This window comes from Oratosquilla oratoria, chromosome 33 (genome assembly GCF_046742065.1).
Source record: "Oratosquilla oratoria isolate Oo_2021 chromosome 33, ASM4674206v1, whole genome shotgun sequence".
NCBI lineage: Eukaryota > Metazoa > Arthropoda > Malacostraca > Stomatopoda > Squillidae > Oratosquilla > Oratosquilla oratoria.
In genome coordinates, this window is record NC_134809.1 from 10,471,541 (window position 1) to 10,490,881 (window position 19,341).

Genomic DNA, 19,341 nt, shown 5'->3' on the forward strand with positions numbered 1-19,341 from the left:
ACCTTTAGATTCTTTACAGTTTTATATAAAACAACACTCCCCCTCCCTTTCTCCTTTTCCTCCCTCTCTCCTCCTGTTTTCTTTCCTATCCGTCCTCCTTTCCGAAAGTGACTTCGCAGAAATATCTGCCATATCCCTCCAATAACTCCACTTCTTGACTCCACCTCCTACTACTCCTCTCCCATTTCCCTCCCCTCCATCACTCCCGACTCTGCAATACCTCCATTCACCCAACAAAAGGAAGATCCTCGGCCCTCCAATGCCCCCTCCACGCTCCACCACTCCCTCCATCCTTCCCTCCCTCCACGCGCTGTTCCACTCAAGCTCCACCCCCTTCCATCCATCCATCGACTGCCCTCCCGTAAACAGGCCCTCCCATTCCACTGGTTTTCCCATAGCTCCACCCCTTCCTCTCTTGTAGCCATCCCTCTATGCGTAATCCACGCACTCCACTGTCATAGCTCCTCCCCCTCCTCCCACCCACCCCTCCACCCCCTCCATACCCCCCCCCACTTTTCCTCTCCCTCTGTCTCTCTCTCTCTCTCTCTCACTCTCTCTCCGCGTTGCTGCAGTTTCCTCCTCTCACTCTCCCACCGTCCCCTTCACGTGGACGGCAGAGAGGCTTCCGTTTCCTGTTGATTGTTTTTGTTTGCTTCTTTCTTTCTTTGTTTCATTGTTTGTTGTTGGTGTTGTTTAGTGTTTGTGTCTGTTCGTTTGTTTTATTATGTTACGTCTGCTGTTGTCCTTGATGTGTTTGTTGTATTTGTTTTGCTGCTGTTATTGTCATTGTCATTTATGCTGTTTTTGTGTTTGTTAGTGATTTGATAGTTGCTAAATTGCTTATTTCTGATGTGTTTGTTGTCTGATTTCTTTTGTCTGATGTTTTTGTTAATGTTTCCTAAATATGTCTGTTCGTGGTTGTATATTTATGCAATTGTTGTCGATGTTTATGATATTTATTGTCTTTATGTTCGTTTTGTCTTTTGTATGTGTTTCGTTTGATATAGATAAGTTTGTTATTGATTGTCATTCATGTGTTTTCTTTGTGTTCGCTGTCCATTTGTAGTTTTTATCTGTTATCTTATTGATGTTTATGTGCTTATTGTTGAAGATGATACACTTCATAGCCATGTCCCTCCTCTTGATAATATATTTGTTATCGATGAATGTTGCTGTTTGGTATTGTTGTTCATGCGTTTTTTGTTTTGTGATTGTTAGTAATAGCGTTGTTGTTATTGTTAATTTTAGGGTGATATTTATAATGTTGTTCATCCGTTGTTTTTGTATAAGTTTTGTTGATACTTTTTTGTGGCAATTATTATTATTATTTGCGCAAATGCTATATTTGTTGTTCTTTGCTCATTGTTTGTGTTTGTTTTTACGTTGTTATTGCAGCCACTGATGTATTTATTTGTTTTGTTTTACTGTTGATGAGTTCGTATGTGAGCAATTTTAGATTTTGCTGTATATAATTTTTTTATGTTCTTCATGTTCTTCATGTTCGTTCTGCTTTAATATAATTTTGTCCTTATTATTGATGTTACATCTGCTTAGATTTAGTGACTCTCATGGTGATAGAAAAGAGACATTCTGTTGGGAACGAGTCAAAAGCTTACTATTGTGATATTATCGTTTTTTTTTTTGGGGGGGGGCTGCTGTTGTTGCTGATGGTAATGCTGTTGTTGTTATTGCTGTTGTTTCTGTTCTTGTTGCATTCATACATACGTACAAACATACACATATATATTTACACACACACACACACACACACAAACACGCATGTGTGTATATATATATATATATATATATATATATATATATGCATATACATATGTATATAGATACATAGATGTTCACATATATGGCTACAAATACACATGCATACATACATGCAAACATACATTCTTACATACATAAATACATACATATGTATATATGTATATGTATATACATATACATACTGTACATGAATACATACAAACATACATACATATATGTATACTGTACATACACATATAAGCTGTATATACATACATATGTATTTGTATATCTAACTATAACTATATCTACACATGCAAAACAAATAAAGTAACTAAAAGCCAAATACAACATTTGGCACCACGAAATTAAACATAATATTGTTTCCATTCCCTCTTGCTGCCATCATTTCTCCCCTCCATCCACTCTCCATCCTCTTCTATTTCCTCTTTATTGTTCCAATTTTACTCCAGCCAATTTTTTCCTTATCTCCTGTTTCATTATGTATTCATTTCCTACGAGTTTGTTGCCTTGATTTCCTCCCTCTTTTATTTTTGTGTTGGTCTTTTCGATTCCTTCTCTCTCTCTCTCTCTCCCCTCTCTCTCTTTCTCTATCTCCCCCCCTCTCTCTCTCTCTCTCACTTTCTCTCTCTTTCTCTATCTCTTTCTCTCTCTCTCCCTCTCTCTCTCTCTCTCTCTCTCGATTCCTTCTCTCTCTCTCTCTCTCCCTCTCTCTCTCTTTCTCTATCTCCCCCCCCTCTCTCTCTCTCTCTCTCTCTCTCTCTCTCTCTCTCTCTTTCTCTATCTCTCCCTCTCTCTCTCTCTCTCTCTCTCTCTCTCTCTCTCTCTCTCTCTCTCTCTTTAAGTCAAGCCTGTTGAACTGTGTCTCTTTTATGAAGCCTTTGTATCTTATTTGGATGAGGAAAAAAAATGAAAATGGCGGACTTCAACTCAAGAATATTTTCGTCAAATCCCTCGCGAAAAGAAGATACTTAGTAACACTACAGTGAGCACTGAATCTATTGATTGTTTTTAGAGAAGATGACATAACTTTATGGATTCGAAAGAGAGGTCGTTAGGGACATGGAAGTGCCTAGTGTAGGTCTTATGGTCTCTTTCAGTCCCCTCCATTCATATGTTCTTACGTTCTTACAAAATCGTCTTGTATTCTAAGATATGACACCAGATAAATTCATATAAATAGACTGGTTAAAGGTTTACCAATTAGAAATAGGTTCAACATCTTCAGCAAGGGATTTGTCCTGAAGTAACCAATATCGTCCAAAGGTCCTTGATTTTCTAATACGACCTATCTTACGCCCCGTAACACAGTGGATAGCGTGTCGAACTATTGAAAAGGTGGTCGTGAGTTCGATTCCCGGAGTTCTGGCCAGGCGGGAAGGCGACCCTACATCGGCCCTAAAAAACAAATAAATAAATGAACAAATAAAATAAAATAAAAAGTGAGGTTCCTCACTTACCACTGCATGGGTTGGTGAAAGGGTTATTCCACGGTCCCTAATGACTGCCACTCGCTCTGGCTGTCATCTCAAAGTGAGCTACAATATGTTACAATGATAAAATATTCCAACAGAAGACCTTTCTGTTCACAATAAAGTCGGAAGAAAGACATTACAGCATTTAGCATAGCTACTGTGAATATAGACGTACATCTCGAAGAAGTAAACTAGATTACATTCGATCACCTCGGCTAGAAACTAAATTCATAAAATAAGGACGAAGATAGAGAAAGTGTTTGAGCCAAATTGTACTTCGGAAGGAAATCGGCAAAGACTTGTTTGCCTACAGAGTATTTAACGAATGGAATAGACTTGGTAACCATGTAGTTAGTGAGCGCTGAAAGAATCGGTTATTTTGAGAGAAGCTTATGTAAACTCTATGAATGAGGACGATACGTAGTAAGGGAAATGGAACTTCCTAGTATAGGCCTTATGGTCTCTTGCGGTCTTCTCCAGTCTTATGTTCTTATACCAATACTAAGACAAAATATATGCTGAATTTCCCCCAACTAGTAAAAAATTATGTCTGTTTTTTTTCAATGACCCTTCACTCGCCATCCTCCATCCTTCTTTTGTGTAGTTCTCATATACTTCCCTAGTTCGATTTAGCAATCAATCCTCATGAGATTTCTTCCAGTCTATCACCACAGGCATTACCTCTTCAACCCACCAGTTGCTGCCTTTCCTATTCTCTCCCATATTCTTCTTCCCACTTAACATATTTGTGCCCTTGTTATTTTATCTTTCAAACATACCTATTCTTTTTGTACTCACATACATATACCATAAGCTTTTACGCCCTTGCAAGGAAGGTAACCAAAAAACAAAGGCATAAAGTCCTTTCCAGCCCATTCCACCCCCACATACTCCACTCCCATTCACCCCCCTTCCTCCCTCTTATCTTGGCTCCTCCTGGATGACGGGTCATCCCTGCATCTCGCCCACTGCCCTGGGTCAGAAAAAGTGCCGCAAGACACTGTACCCACAATAGCTAATTAATCAAATAAATTAATAAATAAACTGAACAAATAAATAATGAATAGATAAATAGACAAGAAAACGAATAAGCAAATGAATAGACGAATGGATAGATAAGTCAATAAATATATGCATAAATGACTGAATAAGTAAAGATATCAAAATTATATCTTTTGTTCCCGCCAAACTGGGGCAGATTGATCTAAAATCGAATAATCCGGTACACAAATTGCTTCATCGGCATAACTCATTCCTGTGAATCCGACGCCGCACAACCCAGCCTACAATCTTTCTTCCTAATCTTCCCTTCAACCTCCTTTTCTCTCTTCCACTCTCCTCCTCTTTGCTTTCTTCTTTCCCCTTCTTTGGTCTACATCCCATCTTTACCCGACTTCCTCATTCCTTCACCTTCCTCTTCCTCTCCTATCCATCTCCACTCTTTCTTTCATTCATTTTATTTCTTCCTAATCTTCCCTTCAACCTCCTTTTCTCTTCCACTCTCCTCCTCTTTGCTTTCTTCTTTCCCCTTCTTTGGTCTACATCCCATCTTTACCCGACTTCCTCATTCCTTCACCTTCCTCTTCCTCTCCTATCCATCTCCTCTCTTTCTTTCATTCATTCTATTTCTTCCTAATCTTCCCTTCAACCTCCTTTTCTCTTCCAGTCTCCTCTTCCTTGTTCCCCTCATTCCCCTTCTTTGGTCTACATCCCATCTTTACCCGACTTCCTCATTCCTTCACCTTCCTCTTCCTCTCCTATCCATCTCCTCTCTTTCTTTCACTCATTCTCTTTCTTCCTGATCTTCCCTTCAACCTCCTTTTCACTTCCAGTCTCCTCTTCCTTGTTCCCCTCCTTCCCCTTCTTTGGTCTACATCCCTTCTTTACCCGACTTCCTCATTCCTTCACCTTTCTCTTCCTCTCCTATCCATCTCCTCTCTTTCTTTCACTCATTCTCTTTCTTCCTAATCTTCCCTTCAACCTCCTTTTCTCTTTCAGTCTCCTCTTCCTTGTTCCCCTCCTTCCCCTTCTTTGGTCTACATCCCTTCTTTACCCAACTTCCTCACTTCTTCACCTTCTTCCTCTTCTATCCATCTCCTCTCTTTCTTTCACTCATTCTCTTTCTTCCTAATCTTCCCTTCAACCTCCTTTTCTCTTCCAGTCTCCTCTTCTTTGTTCCTCTCTTTCCCTTTCTTTGGTCTACATCACTTCTTCACCAGACTTCCTCATATCTTCACCTTCTTCCTCTCCTACCCATCTCCTCTCTTTCTTTCACTCATTCTCTTTCTTCCTAATCTTCCCTCATTCTTTTTCTCTCCTTTCTTTCCAGTCTCTTCCTCCTCCTATCTCCTCTCCCCATTTCTCCGATCCCAATCTTACTTTCCTCCCTCATCCTCTCCCCATTTCTCCGATCCCAATCTTACTTTCCTCCCTCATCCTCTCCCCCAATCTCCTTTTCATATCTCCACATTCCTTCTCATTCTTCCTCCTTTATCATCTGTCCTTAACAAGCATCCTCGCCTACCCACACTACCCCATTATTCCCACCCCGTTGGCTCCTGACCCCGGGCGATCCATTCCCACCCAGCCTCCTTCCAGAACGTCTCCACCCATTCCCATTCCCATTTTCATTCCCATTCCCATTCCCGAAGCGATTCCCGAGGAGGCGATGATCCCGACGGCCTCCAGATGTTCATTTTATTCAGATCGGATGCTGACTACGCATCCACTCCTCCTCCTCATCTTCCTCCTTCTCCTCACCATCTTCCTCCTTTTCTTCTTCCAATCCTCCTTCTCCTCCTCCTCTTCCTCCTCCCTATCCTCCTCCTCTCCATCTTCCACCTTCTCTTCTTCCTTCTTCTTCTCTTCCTCCTCTTCCTTCTTCCCATCCTCCTCCTCTCCTTCTACCCCCAATCACTTCCCTCTCTCTTTCTCTCTCTTTACCTCTCACTTTCTATCAATCTTACTCTCACTCACTCTCTCTCTCTCTTTCTCTTTACCTCTCACTTTCTCTCACTCTTACTCTCACTCTCTCTCTCTTTCTCTCTCTCTCTCTCTCTTTAGCTATCCCCGTTCCCTCACATACTCTCACGATGTTCGTAGGCTCCTCTTGTTTTACCTTCTCTTTTTACGCTCGATTTTTTTCCTCTTTAATTCCTGACTTATTCATTTGCTCTCCTTTTGCCAACATTACTCATCACTCCGGAGACATCTGGTGGGAGCCAGGTCAGGTCAATTCAGTTCAGGTCAGGTTAGCTCAAGCTGCTTCTTTTCCTACCTCTTACATCCACTCCTCTTCCTCATCCTATTCCACGTTCTCCTCCTCCTGTCTCTCTTCCTCCTCCTTATCCTCTTTCTCCTTCACTTTCTCCTCCGCCTCCTCCTCCTTTACCTTCACCTTCACTTTCTACTCCTCCTCCTCTTCCTCCTACTTATTTTTCTTTTCCTTCTTCTCCTCCTACTCCTTATCTTCCTTTTCCTTCTTCTTCTTCACCTCTCCCTCCTTCTCCTCCTCTTTTTCTTCTCTTTCTCTTCCTCTCATTCCTTTTCATCCCCTCTTCTTCCTCCTTCTCCTCTTCCTACTCTTCATCCTCTCCTCTTCCCCTTCCTCCTTCTTCTCCTCCACCTTTTTTTTCAGTTCTCTTCCATATATCCTACTTGTCCTTCATTTTCTCTATCTCTTACTCTTCTTCTTTATTATCTTCTTTTTCCTTTTCCCTATCCTTCTCCTCTTTCTCCTTTTCATATTCTATTTTCATTTCCTTCTCTTCTACTTCTTCCTTCTCCTCCTCCATCATTCTTTAATTCTCCTCCTCCATATCTTCTCCTCATTTTTATTCTGTCTTTGTACCTACTCCTCTTCTTCCTTCACCTCCTCCTTTCCTCTCACACCAACATCGTCTCCTTCTCTTCTTCCTCCTCCCACTCTCTTCTTCCTCCTCTTCCTCCTTTCTTCTTTATTCACCGCATCTCAATCTTCCTTCCCTTCTTTCCTCCTCTCCTTATTCATTCTTTCTCTTCTTCCTCCTCCCACTCTCTTCTTCCTCCTCTTCCTCCTTTCTTCTTTACCCACCGCATCTCAATCTTACCTCCTTCACTTCTTTCCTCCTCTTCTTATTCCTTCTTTTCGTGTTTATTCTTCACGACATCGCTTGCATTTTCTTTTCTATTTTTTCTTTTCGTCTTATTTTTCTCTCCTTCATTGACAACTTATTTCTCTTCCGTCTTCCATTATTCTTCATTTTCTCTTACGATTTTCTTAACACCATAACTCGAGCTCTCTATTTTCTCTCTTCATCTCTTTATTCTTCTCCTACATTGACTACTTATTTCTCTTCTGGCTTCCATTATTCTTCATTTTCTCTTACGATTTTCTTAACACCATGACCTCGAGTTCTCCATTTTCTCTCTTCATCTCTTTATTTCTATTTTCTCTTTCGTCTTATTTTTCTCTTCGGTCTTCCATTATTCTTCATTTTCTCTTACGATTATCTTAACACCATGACCTTGAGTTCTTCATTTTCTCTCTTCATCTCTTTATTTCTATTTTCTCTTTCGTCTTATTTTTCTCTCCTTCATTGACTACTTATTTCTCTTCTGCCTTCCATTATTCTTCATTTTCTCTTACGATTTTCTTAACACCATGACCTCGAGTTCTCCATTTTCTCTCTTCATCTCTTTATTTCTATTTTCTCTTTCGTCTTATTTTTCTCTTTCGTCTTATTTTTCTCTTCTGTCTTCCATTATTCTTCATTTTCTCTTACGATTTTCTTAACACCATGACCCCGAGTTCTCCGTTTTCTCTCTTCATCTCTTTATTTCTATTTTCTCTTTCGTCTTATTGTTCTCTTTCTCTACTGCCTTCCATTATTCTTCATTTTCTCTTACGATTATCTTAACACCATGACCTTGAGTTCTTCATTTTCTCTCTTCATCTCTTTATTTCTATTTTCTCTTTCGTCTTATTTTTCTCTCTTCATTGACAACTTATTTCGCTTCTGCCTTCCATTATTCTTCATTTTCTCTTACGATTTTCTTAACACCATGACCCCGAGTTCTCCATTTTCTCTCTTCATCTCTTTATTTCTATTTTCTCTTTAGTCTTATTTTTCTCTTCTGCTTTCCATTATTCTTCATTTTCTCTCACGATTTTCTTAACACCATGACCCCGAGTTCTCCATTTTCTTTCTCCTTCTCTTTATTTTCTCTTCTTCTCTCCTCTCCATATCTTCCTCTCCTTCCACATGCTCCATCTCCTCTCTTCCCTATTTGTCTCCACTTTCTCCAATAACATAGATTCCTTCCATCTATGGAGTCCGAGACACTTCGAAAACAAATCTGTCTAATATTTCCTTATCTTACGTCTTACATTACTTTTCTTCTTTACTTTATATTCACATCTGTTCTCTCTGTTCTTCTTCTCTCTTCTCTACTATTTTCTCATTCTGTACTTCACAACCTCTCCTTCGTCTTCCTCTTCCTCTTTCTCCACTTTTCTTCCATTAATTCCGTATTCTCTCCCTTCCCTCGTTCATCTTTCACCTCCTCTCTCACTCTCACTCTCTTTCTCTCTCTGTCTCTCTCTCTCTCTCTCTCTCTCCTTTCGCCCCTCTCTCTCTCTCTCATCTCTCTCTCTCTTTCTCATTTCTCTCTTTCCCATTTCTCTCTCCCTCTTTCTCATCTCTCTCTCTCTCTCTCTTTCTCTCACTCTCCATCTTTCTTACATTTTCAATTTCATGTTCCTCATTTTGAATCATCTCAGCATCAAACAGTCTGAATGATTGTAATTCCACTTCTACGTTTTCCCCTTGTTGTTGTAGCTGTAGTTGTTGTTGTTGTTGTTGTTGTTGTTGTTGATGATGCAGCTGCTTCTGTTGTTGCTGCTGTTGTTGTTGCTGCTGCTGCTGCTGTGCTTCAGTTTCAGTCTGTCGTACCCGTTGTTCTCCCCGTTTTCTATGAATATATATTTGGCTATTGTATCTTTAAACTCCTAGATACAGTGCAACAGTTCCCATGCATGGCAAATGTTCTCATTGTAGTTCAACATAGCACTATCATTTCCACTTTATATATATATATATATATATATATATATATATATATATAATGTGTGTGTGTGTGTGCGTGTGTGTGTGCGTGTGTACGTGTGTGTGTGTGTGTGTTTGTGTGTGTGTGTGTGTGTGTGTGTGTGTGCGCGTGTGTGCATGTGTGTGTGTTTGAGTACGTGAAATACTCTATAACATTGTAGTATATTTTTGAAAGGTGTCCTTGTTCCAAATATCGAAAAAATTATAATCTTAAGGACTCTTGACTATGCGCGTACGCATATGCCCTCGTTATGTAAACAAATGAAATTAACCCTTTTAAGGCGTACACATTAAACAAACATGTACTCAAAAAAATGTACACGTACAGTATGTACCCACGTATGCATTGTACAGCAGCAATGAATATATCCAAAACAGGAAATGGCTATATTTTTTCATGAATTTTCTATATTTGGCACAATTTGACATATATCTAGTTAACCGACATAATTTTCATATTACAAGAAACAGAAATAAGCTGAAATTAATTTTCTTCTTTTATGTCAGTCCATACCCGTTTTCTCTGTCTGTTTTATAATCTGTTTTATTTTTTTTTCATTTAGATCGAAATGACCATCGTTTGCCCCCCCCCCAAAAAAAAAAATGCAAAAGACTTCTGCAAAATCGAAAGAGTTGAAAACATTAATAAGAAACCAAAGAACGGGAGTCTCAACCACCTTTTCTCTTCTGTCTTTTCCTTCAAGACTTTCTTTCCCCTAAATTTCTCTCTACCTTTTTACCTTTAAGCTACAATGACTGAACATGGTGGAGTAGAAGGAGAGAGGGTCATCCTCAGTTTGATTTTGAAAATTCATTTTCTCTCGTTTTTCGTGTTTTTCTTTTGTGTTCTCCAGCAAATTTTCTCATCTTTCATTTTCTCCTCACATCTCATTTGATTTCCAGTCGTTGTTATTTGTGTGTGAATTATGCTTCTATTATTTTCATCTATTTATTTATTTTCCACAGATTACCATTTATTCGGCTTTTGTTTTCCAATTGAGTTTCTTCTTTTCCTTTTTTCTTTTCTCCTTATTCTTTCATTTGTCTTTTTTCTTCTTCATTTCTCAAATATCTTGTCAATTATACGAGTGTCCGTTGTTTCCTCAGTTCTGATAGACTTCTGTTTCACTCGATTCCCTTAATTTCCGTTTACGAGTATATGTCTGTCTGTTCGTCTGTCTGCCTGCATGACTGCCTACCTGTCTACCTTCGTCTGTCTGCCTGCATGACTGCCTATCTGTCTATCTTCGTCTGTCTACCTGCATGACTGCCTACCTGTCTATCTTCGTCTGTCTGCCTGTATGACTGCCTATCTATCTACCTTTGTCTGTCTGCCTGCATGACTGCCTACCTGTCTACCTTCGTCTGTCTACCTGCATGACTGCCTACCTGTCTACCTTCGTCTGTCTACCTGCATGACTGCCTACCTGTCTACCTTCGTCTGTCTGCCTGCATGACTGCCTAACTGTCTACCTGTTTTTCTGGCTGAGAATGATTTGTCTATTTATATATTCATTTGTCAATCTGTCTGTTGTCTTTCTGTCGATCTGTCTACTGACCTATTTATCAGCCCCGTTCTTCTGTCTGAATCTGTATTTTTTGTTTGATATATAATCAGTTTGTAAGTCATATTTTCTGTCTCCTTTTAGTTTGTCTGTCTATCAGTGCGTGTCTGTGTCTGTCTATCGGTCAGCTTTTCTACATATGTATCTGTATCTGTCTGTCTGTCTCTCTATCTATCTACTGATCTGTATGTTTGCCTGTCTATCTACCGTTGTCTCTGTCTCTCCCGTCAACTTTCTGTCTGTCTCTCTTTCTTTCTGCCTGTTTATCTGCCTTTATTTGTCTCTGTCTTATTCTACAACTTTCTCATTGTCTGTCTCTCTGTCTGTCTGTCTGTCTGTCTGTATGCCTGTCAGTCCACCTATCTGTATGTATGCCCGTCTGTCTGTGTCTGTCTGTCTTTCTGTTTGTCTTTTTGTATGGCTGTCAGCCCATCTATCTATATGTCCGTCTGTCTGTCTGTATTTCTGTCCGCCTGTCTGTCTATCTGTCTATTTCATCCGTCCACACATTCCTCCTTCCTCTGTTTTTTTTTTTTTTTCCCTTTGGTCTTTCTTTCCCTCTCCCTCAGTTCCGTTCAATTTCATACATCTTCTGCCTCTTTACCGTCTCTTTTGTCCTTCTCCCCTTCCCCCTCTCCTCCCCCTCTCCTCCCCTCTACTTCCAATTTTAGCTCTCTGTTTTTTCTCCCTTTCAATATTGTTTTCTCTGCGAATTTCTTTCGCTGTTTACTCCGCCCCCTCTTCTGGGCGGGTTCGAATCCCGCAGTAGCTTTACACAGGGTACTTTATCACCACATTCCCGCGCATGCGTTGAATTCATATAAGGATGTACGCGTTCATGGGTTGGTATGACTCTATACGTAGATCCGTGCAGGAATGTGTAACAGAGCCATACTGTAAAGTATGTATATGGGTGAGTACGGTATTTATATATATACACAAATGTGCTCACACACGCACACACACACACACACGCACACACACACACACACACGCACACACACACACACACACACACACACACACACACACACACACACACACACACACACAGCTATTTCCCATCCGGGAGGGAAATAGCTGTCGGTCACGAGTCCAACACGTGATCCAAGACCATGACGAATCACACAAACGCACAAACACGCACTTATACACACAGACAAAACTCATTGCCCAAAAGAGCGGAGTATCGACATCTAACAATCAGGCTAAGTCGATACCACTATTGCAGCAAACCAAAGTACACATCAGTCATGTATGTGTCTTGTTTGCATATGTGTATGCATGTGCGTTTACGTGTACGTGTAAGTGTGTACGTACGCGGGCGAGTGTGTGTGTGTATGTGTGTGTGTGTGTGTGTGTGTGTGTGTGTGTGTGTGTGTGCGTGTGTGTCTGTGTGTAGGTGGACCAATTGATTACAACACACTTCCCCATGTTCCTCCCCTCTCACTGTGTAAATACACACACACACACACACACACACGTGCGCAAGCATACGCAAACGTACGCATCCAGACTGCGTATTCCATCCTATTTCGGTTCCTGTTTCTCTTTAGTTTTCTCTTTTCTTCTCTTTTTCATCCTATTTTTTCGTATATTTGTCTATGCTACTCTTCTTTCTTTCTCTTTCTCTTGCCCCCTTCATCTCTCTCTCTGTTCTCTCTCTCTTTCTTTCTCTCTCTCTCTCTCTCTCTCTCTCTCTCTCTCTCTCTTCCTTCTCTTCCCCTGAACGCTCTTATGCTAATTGACATTCATATAATCAAATCATGAGTACACACACAAGCAGACGCCTCTTAGAAGCTCAGAAACACACACACACACACACACACACGTACACACATACACACACATACGTACACACACACACAAACGTACACGCACATACACTTACACACACATGCACGTGCGCTGCGAAGACTATCACATCTTTGAGAAGACACTTAGTAGCCTATTCTCTCATTTCTTCATCCCACTTCCTCCTCCTCCTTCTTAGGTACTCCCACTCCCTCCTCCTCCTTCTTAGGTACTCCCACTCCCTCCTCCTCCTTCTTAGGTACTCCCACTCCCTCCATATCCTCTCTCCCCTTTTCCTTCAACCGTTTGGCCTCCTCTACGACCACAGTGGCCGATGTCGAAAGCCAATCCAGGTCATGATTGGAAGTGGTTAGGTTCGGACATGTGGAGCTTTGGTCGTTTGTTTATCTGGGGGTGCCTAATTGCGGGCACGGAAATGGCTACTTTAAGTGATGCTGTAAAGGTTTTTTGGGGGGATGGACTGAAATGTCTAATCCTCTTACAGAATTTTAGGGTTATGGTGATGTTGTCTGTTGTGTATTTACTCTTATTAGCATGCGAGAATACACTCTGACATTTTGGAGCTTTGCAACTGTTTTTATCGTTCGTTTAATTTATCATTGTGAGCGTTTTTCATCAAAATACTGATAGTTGAAATTACCCAGTAAAAGGAGTTATATCTCCATAGATTTTATATATCATGGGTCAGGTTTGAGTACCATGTGTTGAACAGTAAATCCATTAACACCAAAACACCTGTGATGTTAAATACAGAACAAACAACGTACACACCTAACCATGATAGCACGCATTTTCAATATACAAGTACACTTTGAGTATATCTTTAAATATACTATATATCTTATATGAGTAAATGATATTTTTTATTAAGAAAAAGGTGTTGTATGAATATATGTGTTCATGTTTGTATGTGTGTGTGTGTATACACACACACACACACACACACACACACACACACACATATATATATATATATATATATATATATATATATATATATATATATATGTCTAGTGGATCATCTGACGGGTCATCTTGGAATAGACCTCGCAGATTAGTATGTATGTTCTACTACGATAACTAATCCGGCCGAGGCGCGCACTAGGATTACAAACCTTTCTCTATGATTAGTTACTATAGTTATATTGATGTAAACTGCTTCTACAGTTCTCTTTGTCATTTTTCCATACCAGTGTAAAGTATTTATACATTACTCCAGTTGGGCAAATGGCCATGGTTTGTAGCGTCAATAATAATGAGTCACATTTTTTGTGGAGTCGGATATCGCTCTTGTGTTAATAGATTCTTTTTCCGATTCCTCGTGACGTTTCGCAGAAGTAAGCTGCGTCGCATTCACCACAAGGAATTTCCCTACGCCACTATCCAACCATCTGTCTTTATACACACACACACACACACCCACACACACACACACACACACCCCCACACACACACACGTATATATATATATATATATATATATATATATATGATTTGCACTTACTACACATTTGTATCCGTTTCCTCTCCTTTTTGAGCCGATATTCTCACAGGAGGAGAGAATATAATTCCCAATCTAATTATGGTCTCCAAGATTTAATATTTTTCGAATTTCTTCCCACCCTCGCGCCTAATGCGGGACAGGCCGCCCCAAGCCAGCGTGAGGAAACAGCTGAACCCCAATATTTCAGCCTTGTTCTGACCCATTCCAACCATTTCCTCCCCCCTCCCTTCCTCGTTTCTCCCTCCTCCCCTCCTCCTCCCTTCCCCTCCTCCTCCCCTCCCTTCTCCCCCTCCTCTTCTCCCCCTTTGTACACTTCTCCCCTTCCCCTGCTGTCCCTCCCCCCTACCCTCCTCCCCCGGTTTCTCCAACTCACTTGTACCCCGTGCTGCCAGTCCCCTATCGAACTCATACACGATCCAACTCTCCATTCCAAAATTCCAATTTTCTCTCTTTGTCTTCTCTCGCTGTTCCTGACTCTGTTCTTTTGGAATGTTCTCTCTCTCTCTCTCTCTCTTTCTCTCTGTCTGTCTCTCTCTGTATGCGTCTCTCTTTCTCTCTCTTTCTCTCTGTCTGTCTCTCTCTGTATGCGTCTCTCTTTCTCTCTCTTTCTCTCTGTCTGTCTCTCTATCTCTCTGTATCTCTCTTTCTCTCAGTTTCTTTCTCCCTTTCTTCCACCATTTTCTCTTTTCCTCATTTACCTGTCGTCCTTCCATCCTCATTTTCTCCAACCTTTCTTTCCATTCTCCTTCTCTATTTGCCTCTTCCCTCTACCTCTATCTCTTTCCCTTTCCCTTGTGACCCATTTTCTCTCTCCGCTCTTTTCTCTCTCCCTCAGGAACTCTCTCATTCCACAAAAATAAATAAATAAATAAATAAAAATAAGATAAAATCGTATTTATCCCACTTGAGTTCCATAGTTCTATTTTTGGGGCCTCAAACGTTTTAATCCCTCCTCCCGTTTTCTTCGCAACTTCAAAGTCCCTTCCTCTATCCACCCCACCTCCCACCTCCCTCCCTTCCTCCCTCCCCCTACCATCAACTCCTAGTAAAATTCCCGGTTCTCTCTCTTCCATTCTCCATCATTGTTCTCACTCCTCCTCCTCCTCCTCCTACTCGTCGTCGTCCTCCTTCTCTTGCTTTTACTAATTCCTCCTCTTCTACTTCCCATCCTGCTCTTTTTCCTCCTCCTCCTCTTTAATTTTCACCCAACTCCTGCGGCTCTTTACTCTTTCTTTCCTCTCTTTTTCTACCTTCACTCCTTGTACCACTACTTTCCACCCAGCTACAGGTCCCATTTTCTTTTTCCTTCTCCTCCCTCTACCTCCTTCCCCTCTCCCTTCCCTTTCCCTCCCCTCCCCTCCCCTTCCCCTCCTCTCCCCTCCCCCCTCTCCCCTCCCCTTCCCCTCCCCTCCCCTCCCCTCCCCTTCCCCTCTCTCCCCTCCCCTCCCCTCCCCTCCCCTCCCCTTCACCGTTTTCCGATGTTTCTGTAACACTTTCCCTAAGCTCCCATTTTTCCTGTTTTCTCCTAGCTATGAACTCAGTGACGTCTACTCCTCCCCCTTCTCCTCCTCCTCCTCCTCCACCTCCATCTCCTCCTCTTCCTCTTACTTCTCCTCACCCCCTTAAAGTCCTCCTCATCCATCTCCTCATCTCCTTAAAATCCTCACCCTTCTTTACTTTCTCTACTTCTTACCTCTCTTTATCTTCCTCCTATTATTTCTTCTTCCTCCTATTTTTTCCTCTATCTGCCCACTCATTTTTTTTTTCTAAGATCCTATCTTTTTCTCAGCCTCCTCTCCTCTTACTCCTCTTTCTCATCAGTCTCCTCTTCTTCCTGCTCCTTCTTCTCCTCTTCTTCCTGCTCCTTCTTCTCCTCTTCCGTCCCTCTCCTTACCCTGTATTTGATCCTTTAACTACCTCTCCAACGACTTGTCTTTTTCATTTTTCTACTTCTTATTCTTCTCCTCCTCTCTTTTTCTATTTCCTCCTGCTCTTCTTATTTTTTATTTTGCCTTTTATGAATATTTTCTTTCTCTACCTATTCCTTTTCTTCTTTCTTTTCTCATTCCTGGTTTTTGATCTCCTCTTTCTCCTCCTCTTCCTTACCCTTATTTTTGTTCTCCTTCTCCTCCTACGCCTTATTTTCGTTCTTCTTTTCCTTCTCCTCGTCCTCATTTTTGTTCTCCTTCTCCTCCTACGCCTTATTTTCGTTCTTCTTTTCCTTCTTCTCGTCCTCTTTCTTCTCCTCATTTTCATCCTCCTTCTCATCCTACTCCTCATTTTCGTCCTTCTTCTCTTAATCCTTACTCCTTATTTTCGTCCTTCTTTTCCTTCTCCTCGTCCTTTTCCTCCTCATTTTATCCTCCCTCTCCTACTCTTTATTTTCGTCCTTCTTCTCTTCCTCCTCCTCGTCCTCTTCCTCCTCCTCATACTCATCATTTTCGTCCTTCTACTTCTCCACTTCCTTCTCCGCCTACCCCTCATTTTCGTCCTTCTCCTCCTCCTCCTACTCCACTTCCTTCTCCGCCTACTCCTCATTTTCGTCCTTCTTCTCTTCCTCCTCTTCGTCCTCTTCCTTCTACGCCTACTCCTCATTTTCGTCCTTCTTCCCTTCCTCCTCCTCGTCTTCTTCCTTCTCCTCATACTCATCATTTTCGTCCTTTTCCTCCTTCTCCTCCACTTCCTTCTCCGCCTACTCCCCATTTTCGTCCTCTTCCTCCTCCTCCTCCTCCTCCTCCTCCTCCTCCTCCTCCTCCTTGGCCCATCTCCACGAAGTCCGCATCCCATGATTGCAGGCAGTTAGGTTCAGATATTGTAGGTCTCGAGCCCGACCAGTCCCAAATCGAGTTAGAGACCAAAGCCTAGAGGGAAGTGGTGGAAGCGGATGGGGCGGGTGGGGAGATGGGGCGGTGGCGGTGGTGGTGAGGATACTGGCAGTGGTGGCAGCGGTGGTGATGATTACAGTGATTGGGGTGAACGAAAATGTCATCAGCGTGGGTGTTAGAGGTATAGGTGTAGATCGATGGTGCGATGCTAAAACAAATCACATTTTTGTAGTCATTGTCGATGGCAATGCTAGAAAATCTACTGATTACATTGGCGTTGCGACTTGAACCAATCCTCGACCCTTTTACATCGATTTATTCTGTCTAATACTAATTGATTTTAATCACCTAAGGAATGAACTGAGAATGAAAATTTGTCTCGATAGAACAAATCCTAATTGCATTCTGAATGAAATAACATGGTGTCACTAAGAATAAAAGCTTAAATATTTTTCTCTTGGGGTCCTGTCCATAGCGAAGTGACTCCTGCCGATCTCGACTATCTCCCTCGTTGTGCCTCACAACTTCAACTTTTATTCAATCTGTGGCCTCATTACTTCATTCAGCTGAGGAAAGACCCCCCTACATATCCAAAAAAGTTAAAGAAACAAACTTGAATGGTTGATGACGTCACTACAATGCCATGCCCTATGATATACTTCGTTTCAGTTAAGACTAGATTTGTCTACGGGGAAGTGAGTTCTTGGCGAGCGTCCCAAGCTGAAGAAGATGAAGTTAAGGGGGTGGAGGGTGTCATTAAGTCGTGGAACAAAAAGGACTGTTTAAATGCGCTTTTTAATTGCGTCTTTTAAACGACTCTTAAAAAGAACTCTGAATTAAAAGCACTCTGGGATAGACTCTCATCTCTGCTCTTCATTTCTCAGCTAAATTAATTACCAAAAAATCTTGAAGAAACTATTGAAGAGACAATTAAAGTCAAACCTGAGCGAATAGTGAAGATTTTTTTTTTTCTTATAAAATCAAGATTTTTATTCATTACGTTGTTCGACCACTCAAAGACTTTGAAAACTATGATGACCCTAAACTGAACAAAATCGCTTGGCGTTGAAAAAAAAAAAAAAAAAAATGCTTTTGGTTTTTTGTACTATTGACTGGTCCGGGGACCAAGTTAAAACAATTCAGATTCGTTTCTTACGGTGCGTTCTCTTAGCTGAATAAAATCAACTGATCCTGAGTCGTAAATCGTAGATTTATAAATTCACGACTCTCACTATATATATGATTTTTTAAATATCTAACACCTAAATGAAATACTAAAGAGGCTGCGTTCATTGAAATAGGGGACGACTTTTACCTGAATGAAATTGTTTGGTGGCACCTGTAAACCACAAAGAAAGGCGCTTTTTCGATGAGGGAAATATATTTATAAATACAGTCTGTATCATACTATTTTGTTTTCGTTTCAGTACAAGAGGTCTCATTTATGGTATTTTCTTTCTTAGAATATTGAAGGATCGAATTAAGTAATGTTTATGCACACAAACACGCACACAGACACACACACGCATATTATATATATATACACACACACACACACACACACACACACGCATATATATACACACACATATATACATATATATATATATATATATATATATATATATATATATATATATATATATATATACCTAAACACACAACTTATTTATATTGTCCACAACCAAATGAATGACTAGTGCATGTACACACACACACACACACACACATTATATATATATATATATATAAATATATATATATATATATATATGTGTGTGTGTGTGTGTGTGTGTGTGTGTGTGTGTGTGTGTGTGTGTGTGCACATAACCGCATACGGAAAAATCCACACACACATTGAGATTTTACATCGAAATATAGCCTTATCTATTCATCATCGAAAGTTGTGCGATTCATTATAATTTGACTGAAAAACACTCGTTTTCATCGAGAAAAAAATGCACCGAGATCAAGACTTTAACTTTTTTTTTTCGTAGAAAATTTGCAACAATAAATAATAACATAAAATCAACTCTGATCGATAAAAGATATAATTTTGTGTCTTGTGTCGTTTAGAATTTACTATTATACACTCTATATTCTCTCTAGGAGATAGATGAAAAAGGATATTAAACAAAATGAAATATATTTTTGCTACACGCACTGATGAGCGCGCCATTAGATGTCACTTGACCTGTTGGTTAAACCAACAAATTAACTTTTATCGTTACTTGAATATTTTGAACAAGGACGATGCACTACGTTTTTCAGAAATTCAACTAATTTATGGTT